Consider the following 12,525-nt stretch of genomic DNA (forward strand, 5'->3'; position numbering starts at 1 on the left):
CAATGGGGAAAATAAGGCTTATTCAACAAATAAGGTGCACGGACCACTATTACTTGAAATAAAACAAATATAGAGCCTATTTCATACATTATACAAAAAATATTCAAGTGAGTTAAAAATCAAATCAACATGTAAAATCTAAGGACTTTCAGCAGAAAATTCAAAATAATATTTTTCTAACCCTGGAGTAACATATTCAAACCCAGAAGCTATAAAGTAAAATATTGACAATATGACTATATTAAACTTTTAAGACTGTACAGTAATATACATATGAAAAAATTAAAGAACAAAGAATAGGAAAGTATTTGCAACACATCTAAAAAGGGTTAATAGTCTTTGGGGTTTTTTTAGGGGTAAAATTCTACAAACCTTTAATCAAAAAATAGATAAAGAATACCAAAAAGTCATTTAAAGCTTTTTAAAAATAATAGAAATAGGCAAGAAATATACAAAAACAAGTTCAGTTTCAACAATTAATAAAGTCACTTAAAATAACATCATTGTCACAGTCAGATTAATAAGCATTAAAAATATTGGTAATATCAAGTATTGGTGACTGCAAAAGGATATTAATAGGGTATTCATAGACTCTTTTCCTTCATCTTCTTAAAGCAGTCCCTTTAGCATGTTTTGAAATGCTGGTTTGGTGGAGGTGTATTCTTTTAGCTTTTTTTTGTCAGGGAAACTCCTTATTTTGCCTTCCATTTTAATGAGAGCTTTGCTAGGTAGAGCAGTCTTGGTTGCAGGCCTTTGCTTTTCATGACTTGGAATATTTTTTGCCATTCCCTTCTGGCTTGTAGTGTTTCTGAGGAGAAGTCAGCTGCTAACGGTACCGGGGCTCCCTTATATGTTACTTCCTCTTTCTCCCTTGCTTCCTTTAGTGTTCTCTCTTTGTCTTTGATATTTGCTATTTTAATGATGATGTATCTTGGAGTGGGCCTCATTGGGTTCTTCTTGAATGGGACCTTCTGTGCTTCTGGGACTTGTATGACTTTTTCCTCTCCTCCAATTAGGGAAGTTTTCCCCCATTACTTTTTCAAACAGGTTCTCTATCTCTTGCTTCTCTTTTTCTCCTGGTATCCCTATTACATGGATATTATTATGTTTCAGGTTATCCTGCATTTCCCTCAACACCTCTTCTTTCTTTTTGAGTCTTTTTTCATGTTCTTGCTCTTTCTGGGAGCTTTTTCCTACCTTATCCTCCAGCTCCCTGATTCGTGCCTCTGCTTCATGCAGCCTGCTTTGGATTCCTTCTACTGTGTTCTTCAATTCAGAAATTGTATTCTCCATTTCCTCTTGTCTCTTATTGATAGTTTCTATGTCCTTTTTCATGCTGATATAGTTTGCAGTAAGTTCCTCGTAGTTTCCCTGCAGGTTTTTGTAATTCTCCCTGAGCTCAGTGAGCTCATTGAGCTATTCTATTGAGCTTAGAACTGTTGTTTTGAACCCAATATCTGATAGTTGACTTGCCTCTATTTCATTCAGTTCTCTTTCTGGGGATTCCTCCTTTCCTTTAGATTGGGGGGTGTTTCTTTGTCTTCCCATTATTTGTGGGACTCTCCTTTTTTGCTTCTACTTCTTAAGTTGATCTGTCTAGATTTCCTATCTTTGTGGCGTGAACTTCTTGGTAGGAGCCTGCTGTTTTTTCTTTCTGGATCCGCCTCTGATAATGTCAGATGTTGTTCCTGTCTGACCTTAGGTAGTCTGTTTGAGACTTCCAAGAATCTGTTGTCTGTGGCTGTCTCCTTCAGCTGTTAATAGACCCCAGCAGAGTACCTCCTGGAGGCTCTTGTGTCCTCTCAGGCTACTGCCACTCATGGGAGTGGTCTGCCTGAGCCAGATGGCTCCTGCCATATGGGGGAGGAGTCAGCATGGGATCCCGCCTGCTACTCTCTTTGTCTCTCCTCCAATGCCTCTAGACCACTCTGTGCCCCCTTTAGTCAGGGATCTACTCTCCGTGGCTGCCACTCAGTACTCAGCTCAGGCTTTTAGTACCACTGGGCCAGGGCAGAGTCCCTCCTGGGGTCAGGGCTATTGTGTCTTCTCACTATTGCCACTCAGGGGAGTCCTCTGCCTGAGCAAGATGTCTGGGGGATGAGTCAGCACCAGGATCCCGCCAGCCACTCTCTCAGTTCTCTCCCCAAAGCCTCCTTCCCCAGTCTCACCTCAGGTGTCTCTAGCCCACTCTGCACCCACCTTTGCTGGAGACCAGGGTAAGTAGGTGCAAATAAAAATGTATGCAATGGCCCTTTAAAAGGCTCTTTGTGTCTCCAGCCGCCTGCTTCTGGCAGAGAGTAACTGTGCCGCTTTTTGCAGCTGGCTGTTATCTGTGTACTTTTTGGGCTCAGGTGCAGTAGGCTGGAGATCCCCACTTATGGTTTAGACCTTGCTCTTCTCAAGGGGATCTAACTGGCTGTTTCAGTATCCTTCTGGTGCTGCTCCCTGTGGGTGCGCTGCCCACCTTCTCGAGTCTCTATCAAACTTCTTACCAGTTAGGTTGTGCTAAAGCTGTTTCTTCTGTCTGTCCAAGGTTATAAGGCTCCTCTCTCGCTATTGTTCAGTTGTTTATTTCAGGTGATTTCTCCACAATTTAGTTGTAATTCCAGATCAGTCCTGGGAGGAAGTTGGTGTGACTTCCATTCACTCTTCTGCCATCTTCATTCATTAACTTGAAATATTTTAAAATTTTTTTATGCTATATTGCCCCTGGGAAATATAAAGTATCATTAAATAATTCTTTTTTTGGCACACATTAATCCTAATTGTAGGTAGGTCATCTTTGCCAAAGAAATGATCACTTTTCACATTTTTTGCCCCAACCCATAAAATGGTCTCTGTCTCTTGGCAGCGATCAGTGAAAATTTGTTCAGTGTAATTGGAGGAATATGATTAGAAACCACAATGCTTGTCTTACATCTCAACTTGTTTAGCTCTCATTTTTGTCTATTCTATTCCACTGTGTTATATCTTTCTAAGATTTAATAAAGTTTAGTAAAACAATAGTCATTTTACAATTGAATTAACATAGGTTTTAATCATAACTGCTACAGTTTGAAAATGAGGTTATTTATCCATCTCTTTGAGGCCTGGTGTTCCTCTCAATTGAATCAGTAAAATATTGTGTGTGTTTCATAATTATATTTCTGACGTTTTATGTAGTATCTTCAGAGTCTATTTTGAGTCAATATATATCAAGAAGTAAATGTCAAAAACAGCATTGTACTAATTGGGTTAATGTAATATTGCATGTATTGTACTAATTTTGCTGCCTCCCCTTCAATAAAATTTTGTCAAATTTTCCATAGACATAAAATGAGTTGCCAGTTTAGTTAAATTAAATGAACAATTTACTATTCTTTGATATTTATAATTTTTCCTCCACAAAATATAAAAAAATGGATCTTTCTTAATTATACACCAAACTATTATAGTAAACTGCCTTTTACACTGTCTTATTCATAGAAGCAAATTAATATGCCTAAATAATCAATTAAAATGTCCTTGAGCTTCCAAATAGAATTATGAAGGATTTCATGAAGCAGTTTCTCATTATATTTCTTAACATCCACAAATGCTCTTTTTGTCCTGATGATTTACCTAACCAACTAATCATTACCTAATCTGTCTTGTCAAGCTAGGGTCTGGTGTTTTACCCTTTGTTTTGGCAATCTCACATAATTCAGCTCTCTCCACTTCATTTGGTTCCTATCTGTTATGGGTTGAATTGTATATACCAAAAAGAGATGTTGAAGTCCTAATTCCTAGTACCTGTGAATGTGACCTTATTTGGAAACAGAGTCTTTGTGAACATAATCAGATTAATATGGCACCATTACAGAAGAGGAATTTATTTTATTTTATTTTTTTATTGTTGTTCAAGTACAGTAGTCTCCACTTTCCTGCCACCACTTTCCCCTACCGCACCCACCAGAAGAGGAAAAACACAAAAAGATACAGAGGGAAGATGGCCATGTGAAGATGGGGGCAGAGACTGGAGTTATACAGCCACAAAATAACGAACCAAGAGATACCAGAAGCTGGAGGAAGCAGCAAAGGATCCTCCCCTAAAGGCTCCGGAGGGATTATGGCCCTGCTAGCACCTTGATACTGGGCTCTAGAGCTGTGAGACAATAAATGTCTGTTATTTAACCCAGTTTCTGGTATTTTTCTTATGGAAATCAGAGGAAACTAATACATCTTTTCAGAGCCTCATATATTTTAATTCTACCTGTCATGTTGTACTTTTTATCACTCTCTAGGGCTAGTGTTTGTTTCTTTTTTAAATCTGTGATTCATGTGTGGCACTAAGTTTCATACAATATTTGTCTCATTTCTATAATCATAAAACCAGAAGGATTTACTTAAAGATCTCTACCTGGTGATTTGCATTTAATTTTACCAAAAACAAATTTGCTGAGTGGCATTTAATTTTATTTATAGTTTTAATGGCTTTAAAGCTATAATTTAGAGATGGCAGGGATGTTCCAAATCAATGTAGAGCAAATATCTAAACTGTGACCTATATTGCTTTGTTCTTAATTAAGTAGATCAAATAAAAAGAAGTCTGAAAAATGCCCATTGAACATAACAACTACAAGTTCATTGGTAATTTTAGTAAGGGCAAATCCAGTGTAAGGGTGAAGGTAGAAGCCATAAAATTCTAAAATCTGTGAATTAAAAATAAACAAAATTAAAATGCAATAAAAACAGGAAAAATAAGTACAATATATCACATAGACAAAGAGATATACTTAATATACTATAAGATCTTAGAAACTGATATAAATATAACACTGAAATTTTAACAAAGAACATAAATAGAAAATTTAGAGAAGAAAATAAATGACCAATAAACATACAAAAGATAAAATTCACTTCCAAAATTAAAATTAAAATAATACATAAAATTAGCAAATATTTTTTTAAATATAACATGCCACCTACCAAAAAGGAGCATATTATTCAATGGATGGTCTCCTACATTAATGGCAGGAGTTTAAACTTTATTCAGGAGGATTTGAAAGTTGATATCAAAAGTTGCTAAAATGTACATACCATTTGCAAAAAATTTTACTTACAATAAACTTAATTTTTTAAAATAATTATTCCCTCAAGAAATATTTATTGAGTACCTATCTATTCCAGAGACAATTAATATCCTGTGAATCTCACAGTCTAGTGGAAAAAACTGAATAGACAAGTATAAAGATTGTGAAAAATATTGTCAAGTATCGAAGAAGAAATATACTTTACATAGGGTAATAGGACCAGAAGGGTCTATGGGAGAGAGCATCCAATTGAGAAATCATGCAAAGGTGTAACAGGAATAAAATGACATGTCCTACCACTGTAAGAAATCTGCTGTAGCAGGAGGAAAGGCAAAGTGAACAAAGAAAAACATTTATGAGATTTGCTTAAAGAAGTATAGAGTGGCCTGATTATGCACTGACTCATAGATTCTATGAAGTATTATTATTTTGGATATAAAAATTGTAAATATTTATGCACCCAACATCAGAGCACCCAAATATATGAAGCAACTATTAAGAGATCTGAGGGACAAGTAGACAACAACACAATAATAGTAGCAGGATTGATTACAGCACTTTTATTAGTAGATGGATTATCCAGATAGAAAATAAATAAGAAAATTTTGGACACTGATAACCTAAGATACATACATAAACATTTCTTCCAACATCAGCAAAATAACCATTCTTTTCATGCATACACATGTAACATTCTCCAGGATAAATCACAAAGTATCTGACAAAAAAGTCAAAAAATATAAGAAGACTGAAATCATTTCGAGCATCTTTTTAAACCACAATGCCATATAATTAAATCAATTACAAAGATCACAGAAAAATTTATAAATATTTAAAAGTTAAACAACATACTGCTGAATATCCTACGAGTCTAAGAAAAAATCAGAAGGAAAATATAAAATATCTTGAGAAAAATAAATGGAAACACAACATATCAAAACATGTGGATATGACAAAAGTAGTTCTAAGAAGAATGTTTATAGCAATAATGCCTACATTTTCTTTAAAAGAAAGATTTCAAATAAACAACCTAACATTACACCTCAAGGAACTATAAAAAGAAGAACAAACTAAACCCAAAGATAGAAGCGGAAAGTACACAATAAAGATCCGAGCATAAATAATGAAGTAGTGACTAGAAAGATAATCAAAAAGATTAACAAAATGAAAATATTTTTAAAAGATACATAAAATTGACAAACTTCTCAACAGACTAAGAAAAAAAGAAGATGCAAATAATATAAAAAATGAAAGAGAAAACATTACAACTGGTAGAAATAATAAAAATTATAAGGCATTCCTATTAACAATTACATACCAACAAATTGAATTATTTAGAAGAAATGGATAGATTTCTAGAAAAATACAATCTACCAACTTTGAATCATGAAGAAATAGAAAATCTGAACAGACTAATTACAAGTAAGGAGATTAAATCAACAATCACTGCATCCCCCCCGCCCACCCCTTAGAGAAAACTCTAAGATCCTGCTGGCTTCACTGGTGAATTATACCAAGTATCATCTGAGAATTAATACAAATCCCCTAAAATTCTTTCAAAAAATGTAAAAGAAAAGAAAAATTCCAAAATAGTTTTATGAAGCCAACCTCATCCTGATATCAAAGCCTGACAAAGCCTGCTATCACAACAGATGATAATTATAGGTCAATATCGCTGATGAAAATACACACAAAAATTTTTAACAAAACATTAGCAAACTGAATTCAATATCACAGTAAAAGAATAATATACCATGATTAGCAAAATTTATTGCTGGGATGCAAGGATAATTCAGCATATGCAAATCAATAAATGTGATATACTACCTTAAGAAAATGTGATATACTACATTAACAAAATGATCACACAATTATCTTAATGGATGCAGAAAAGCATTTGACAAAAACATCCCTTTTTGATTAAAAATACTCAACAAATTAAGTCTATGTGAAAAGTACCTCAACATTATAAATCCATACATAAGCCTTCAGCTAAAACTAAAACATGCTCAACAATGAAAAGCTGAAGCTGGTTTTCTAAAATCAGAAAAGAAGACAAGGATGCCCATTCTCGCCACTTTCCTTGAAGATAATACTAGCGATACTAGCCAAAGCAATTAGGTAAGAAAAATAAATAGCTGGTATGTAAATCAAATGGGGAAATATAAATCTTTTTGTTTGCAGATGACATAATATTTTGTATAGAAAATACTAGACTCCACAAAAAAAAAACTGTTAGAACTTATAAATTCAGTAAATTTTCAGAATACAATATTGTCATACAAAATATTTTGCATTTTTATATACTAACAACTATCAGAAAGATAAAGCCTGAGGGCAATTCCATTTACAATAGCAAAAAAATAATAATAATAAGATACTTAGAAACAACTGCAACCAAAGAGGTAAAAAATCTTTATATTGAAAACTGTAAGATATTCATGAAAGAAATAGAAGATGACAAATAAATGAAAAGATATTCCATGTCCATGGATTGGAAAAATTAAAATTGCTAAAATACCCACAATACTGAAAGCCATCTATAAATTCAATGCAATCCTTATAACAATTCCAATGGCATTTTTCACAGAAATAGGAAAAAAAATCAATTCTAAAATTCATATGGAACCACAAAGAACCCTGAGTAGCCAATGCAAGATGAAGGCATTATACTTCCTAATTTCAAACAATACTACAAGGCTATAGTGATTGCAATGCTGGCATAAATACAGATACACAAATCAATGGAACAGAATAGAGAACCCATAAATATGCCCACACATAAATGATCAATTAATTTTTGACAAAGTCACCAAGAACATAAAATGGGGAAAGTATCGCCTCTTCAATGAATAGTGTTATGAAAACTGGATATTTACATGCAAACGAATGATATTATATGTCTATCTAATAACAATGATCCTCACAAAAATTAACTTAAAATAAATTAAAGATGAACATAAGGCTGTAACCATAAATCCCCTAGAAGAAAACATAGGGAGTAAGCTCCTTGACATTGGTCTGGCAATAATTTTTTGGATTTGACATCAAAGCAAAGACCAAAAATCAGAACTAAACAAGTGGAACTACATTAAGTTACAAAGCTTCTGAACAGCAAAAGAAACCATCAACAAAATGAAATGACAACTTGTGGAATGAGAGAAAATATTTGCAAACCACTTACCCCATAAAGAATTAAATCCAAATTATATTTTAAAAACTTATACAGCTCAATAACAACCACAAAAATAACCCAATGAAAAACATGGCTAAGGATGAGAATAGACATTATTCTCAAGAAAACATATAAATGGTCAATAGGTATATAAAAAGGTGCTCAAAATCACAAATCACCAGAAGAATGCAAATCAAAACCACAATGAGATATCACCTCATACATATTAGCATATCTATTATTTTAAAAAAACAAACCCTGAGATATGACAAATTCTGGGGAGGATGTGGAGAAAGGGAACTCTCATACACTCTTGTTGAGAATATAAACTGATACAACCTGATACAACCATAATGAAAATAGTGTTGAGCTTCCTCAAGAAATTAAACAGAACTACCATATGATCTCACTTTTGGTTATATTTCCAAAGAAAATAAAATTCACTATCTTGAAGAGATATTTGCATTCCCATGTTCATTTCAGCATTATTCACAATAGTCAACATATGGATACAAACTATTTGTCAATAGACAAATGGATAAAGAAAGTGTGAGATATATATCTATAGATAGATATGCATGTGTGTGATTTTCTGTGTATATACATATTACATATATTTGTATAACATGTATATTTATATTATTCATATGTATGCATATTATTCAGCCTTTAATAAGAAAAAAATCATGCCATTTGACAACATAAGTAAACCTGGAGTATATAATGCTAAATGAAGTAAGCCAGACAGGAAAAAGACAAATATTGCTTGTTATCACTTACAAGTAGAATCTAAAAAAAAAAAAAAAAAGTCAAACTCATACAGAGAGTACAATCATGATTGCCAGGGGCTGGAGGGTGGGGAAAATGAGAAGGGGTTGGTAAAAGGGTACAAACTTTTAGTTATGAGTAAAACCTGAGGATCTATTCTAAAGTATAGCATGATGACTATAGATGATAATATCATATTCTATAATTAAAATTTGCTAAGAGAATCAATTTTAAGCATTCTCACCAAAATTTTTAAAAATTAACTATGGTGGAGAGGAGGAGAGACAGAGGCCTGTAGGAGAGAAAAAGGGACACAGACTCGGGGGAACAGTGTGAAGACCACGCGGGAAGAGGGGAGGAAGGACTCTTGCTAGTGGGCCAGGAGAAGGTGCCACATGGTTATGGATTCAGAGGTGGGGATCGCGGCGACGCTGTGGATGGTGCTGAGATCTGCGAGAGGCCTGCCTAGCCAAGCCCTAGACTGTTCTTTTTCTTCTGAAGGACGGTACCCCTGACTGGCCTAACTGGGCAAAGGGGGGAAGGCAGGACGGTGTGTGCTGGTGGTTTTTTGAAGGGATTTTGAGGTTTAAGGGTGACATTTAACCATTAATCAAACCTGTAAAACTTGTGAATAAATAGTTCCTTTTCCTTTTCACCAAAAAAAAAAAAAAAATTAACTATGGTGATATATTAATTACTTTGTGGGAATACTTTCACAATGTAGACACATACCAAATTATATCATTGTTATATCATTGTATATTTTAAATATTTTTCCTTGTATATTATATATTGTCAACTACATCTAAATAAAGCTAGAAAGTAAATAATTATTATTTTGTTTTAATTGCTTTATAAAAATATTGCGAGGTTTTAAATTTTCTCTGTCCTTGGTATTTAGAATGATCATGGGAACAAGGAGGGAGGAGGTATATTAGTTTCTTTGCTGTATAACAAATTACCACAAATTTAGCAGCTTAAAACAACATAAATTTGCTATCTTACAGTTTTTGTGAGTCAGAATCCAGTTTAGCTGGATCTTCTGATCTGTATATGACCAGTGGATTTCGCATAAATCAGTGGTAGCCTGGGATGAAATCACATTGGATGCTCGGGGTCTTCTTCCAAGTTCACCAAGTGTTGACAGAACTGAATTCCTCATGATTGTACAACTGAAATCCTAATTTTCTTGCTGAGTGTCAGCCAAGTAGGCTCTCAACTTCTAGGGGCTGCCTTCAAGTCCTAGCCATGTGGCCTTCACACAACATGGCAATTTAATTTTTAAAAGCCAGTAGGATAATCTCTTTTTCATTTGCTACAACAAAATGCTATATAATGCACAGTTATCACAAATATGACTAATAATCACATCACCTTTATCATATATCATAACATAATCAACTATCCTATATCAAATCTTCACTATCTCATGATATTCAGAGGTCTCACCACATTCAAAGGACAGAGATTTTACGTGGCATATAGACCAGGAAGTGGGAAACTTTGGGGTCATCTTAAGGATTTGCCTACTACAGGAGGTAAGAAAGGAATTATGAAAATCAGCTAGAATGCTGACAAGAAAAGAGGGCCAAGATAAAGTCCTAAGTTATCAAGCATTTAAACATAAGGCAGAGGAAGAGAAGTTGGTATAAAATGAGTGCAAATGCATATAGGTTTGTGGCAGTATAGATGGAGGAAAGAGGGCAGAATATAGGTGGATTATGGAGCTGAGATCAGCAGGATTTGCTGATGGATTGAATATAAGGGTAAAAAAAGAGAAAATGCTAAGAATGATTCCTAAGTATTGGTTTCTGCAATTGGGTGAAAGGATATACCAATTTTTGAGATGGACGAAAAGAACAAAGAAATGAGGAACAGTTGATGAGGGCAATATACAGAGTTTAGTTGTGAATGTGTTAATTTTCAGATGCCTACAACACACCCAGATGAAGATGTTAGGTAGTTTAGTTGAATACCACGTCCAGAGTTCAAAAGAGTAGTCAGCGATAGATATATAAATTTGAGTATCATTGAACGTAAGTGGTATTAAAAGCCATGAGGTTAGATATGATCACTCAGGAGAAAGGTCCAGACGGACAAGAGGGCCAACACTGAGCCCACTTAGTTATCAAGCATTAAACAAAGTAGAGGGCTAGGAACTGGCAAAATATGACTGAAAATGAACAGCTAGAAATATCAGAAAACTAGGAATTTATTGTCATGGAAGCTACAAGAAGAGAATGTTTTAAGAAGGTGTGGTCAGTGGTGTCAAATGATGCTCAAGGATCTAGTCAGGTTAAGACAAAAAAGTTTTCGTCTGCATTTGTCAAAATGTGCACCATTGGTGAATTTAGCTAAAGCATTTTCAGTAGTGGTGAGGTTAAAGCCATATAATAGGTAATGAGAAAATGGAAATTTAAAAGTAGACAACTCTACAAAAGCTTCAGCCCAAAGATTATGGAAAGGAGTGATTATCATCACAGTAAACAACAATTAAATTTCACATATAACAGGAAAAGGACAAATAGTATATATTTAGTTTGAAATAATGTCACTATTAAAAACATGTTAATAAAAACTATGTAATAACAGAAAATACCCATGATAAAATATTAGGTGGGGGGGGAAACAGAATTAAAATTGTAAGTATAAGGTTATTTGGAAAATGAAAATCATATATTACACATTTTGCATTTCTTTACACATTTAAAATGTCTAGAAAAAATTACAGTGATACAGTTACTGGCTGTATATTAATGGAGAGATGGTGTCTACTTATTCTTTTCTATATTTCTGAATGTTTCAAATAAAAGCAGTACTTATATTTTAATCAGAAAAAAATAAGAATGGAGCCTCTAAAATATTCATTTTAGGAAATAATAGAAAGAGCTGACTACAATTAAAAAGACCTTCCAGGACTTAGGACTCAAAATTAGTTGTGCTATCAATCTTTACAATTGTTTAATTTTTTTCAAGCTGTGTTTAGCAAACCCATCAACAAATTCACAGCATTTAAAAATAGAGCTGTGTACCTGAGTTGTAAGAGTTCTTTATATAGTCTAGATGCAAGTCCTTCACCAGATATGATTTGCAAATATTTTCCCCAGTCTGTCGTTTTATATTTTTTAATTGTTTTTGAACTGCCTAAGCTTCAAAACTTGATTAATTTGTTTATTATAAAAATTTTTTCTGTGTGGGGGAGGGGATCCAAGATGATGGAAGAGTGGAATTTACACTAACCTCCTCCCAGGACCAATCTGAAATTACAACTAAATTGTGGAGAAATCACCCTGAAAAAACAAGTGAACTATAGCAAGAGGGAAGCCTTATAACCATGGACCAACAGAAGAAACAGATTGAGCATAGTGTGATTGGTAGGGTGTGAGGTGGAGACATGAGAGGGCTGGCTGGGCACCTATAGGCATCAGCTGAAGTGCCAGAGGGATATTTAAATGGCCTGTTGGATCCCCCTGAGAAGTGTGGCACCTAAATCCCAACCTGGGATCCCCATCCTAGAGCAACAGAGCCTGA

Source organism: Pteronotus mesoamericanus, unplaced genomic scaffold (assembly GCF_021234165.1).
Source record: "Pteronotus mesoamericanus isolate MK-2021 breed Mesoamerican mustached bat unplaced genomic scaffold, CSHL_Meso_final contig_100, whole genome shotgun sequence".
In the NCBI taxonomy this organism is placed as follows: domain Eukaryota; kingdom Metazoa; phylum Chordata; class Mammalia; order Chiroptera; family Mormoopidae; genus Pteronotus; species Pteronotus mesoamericanus.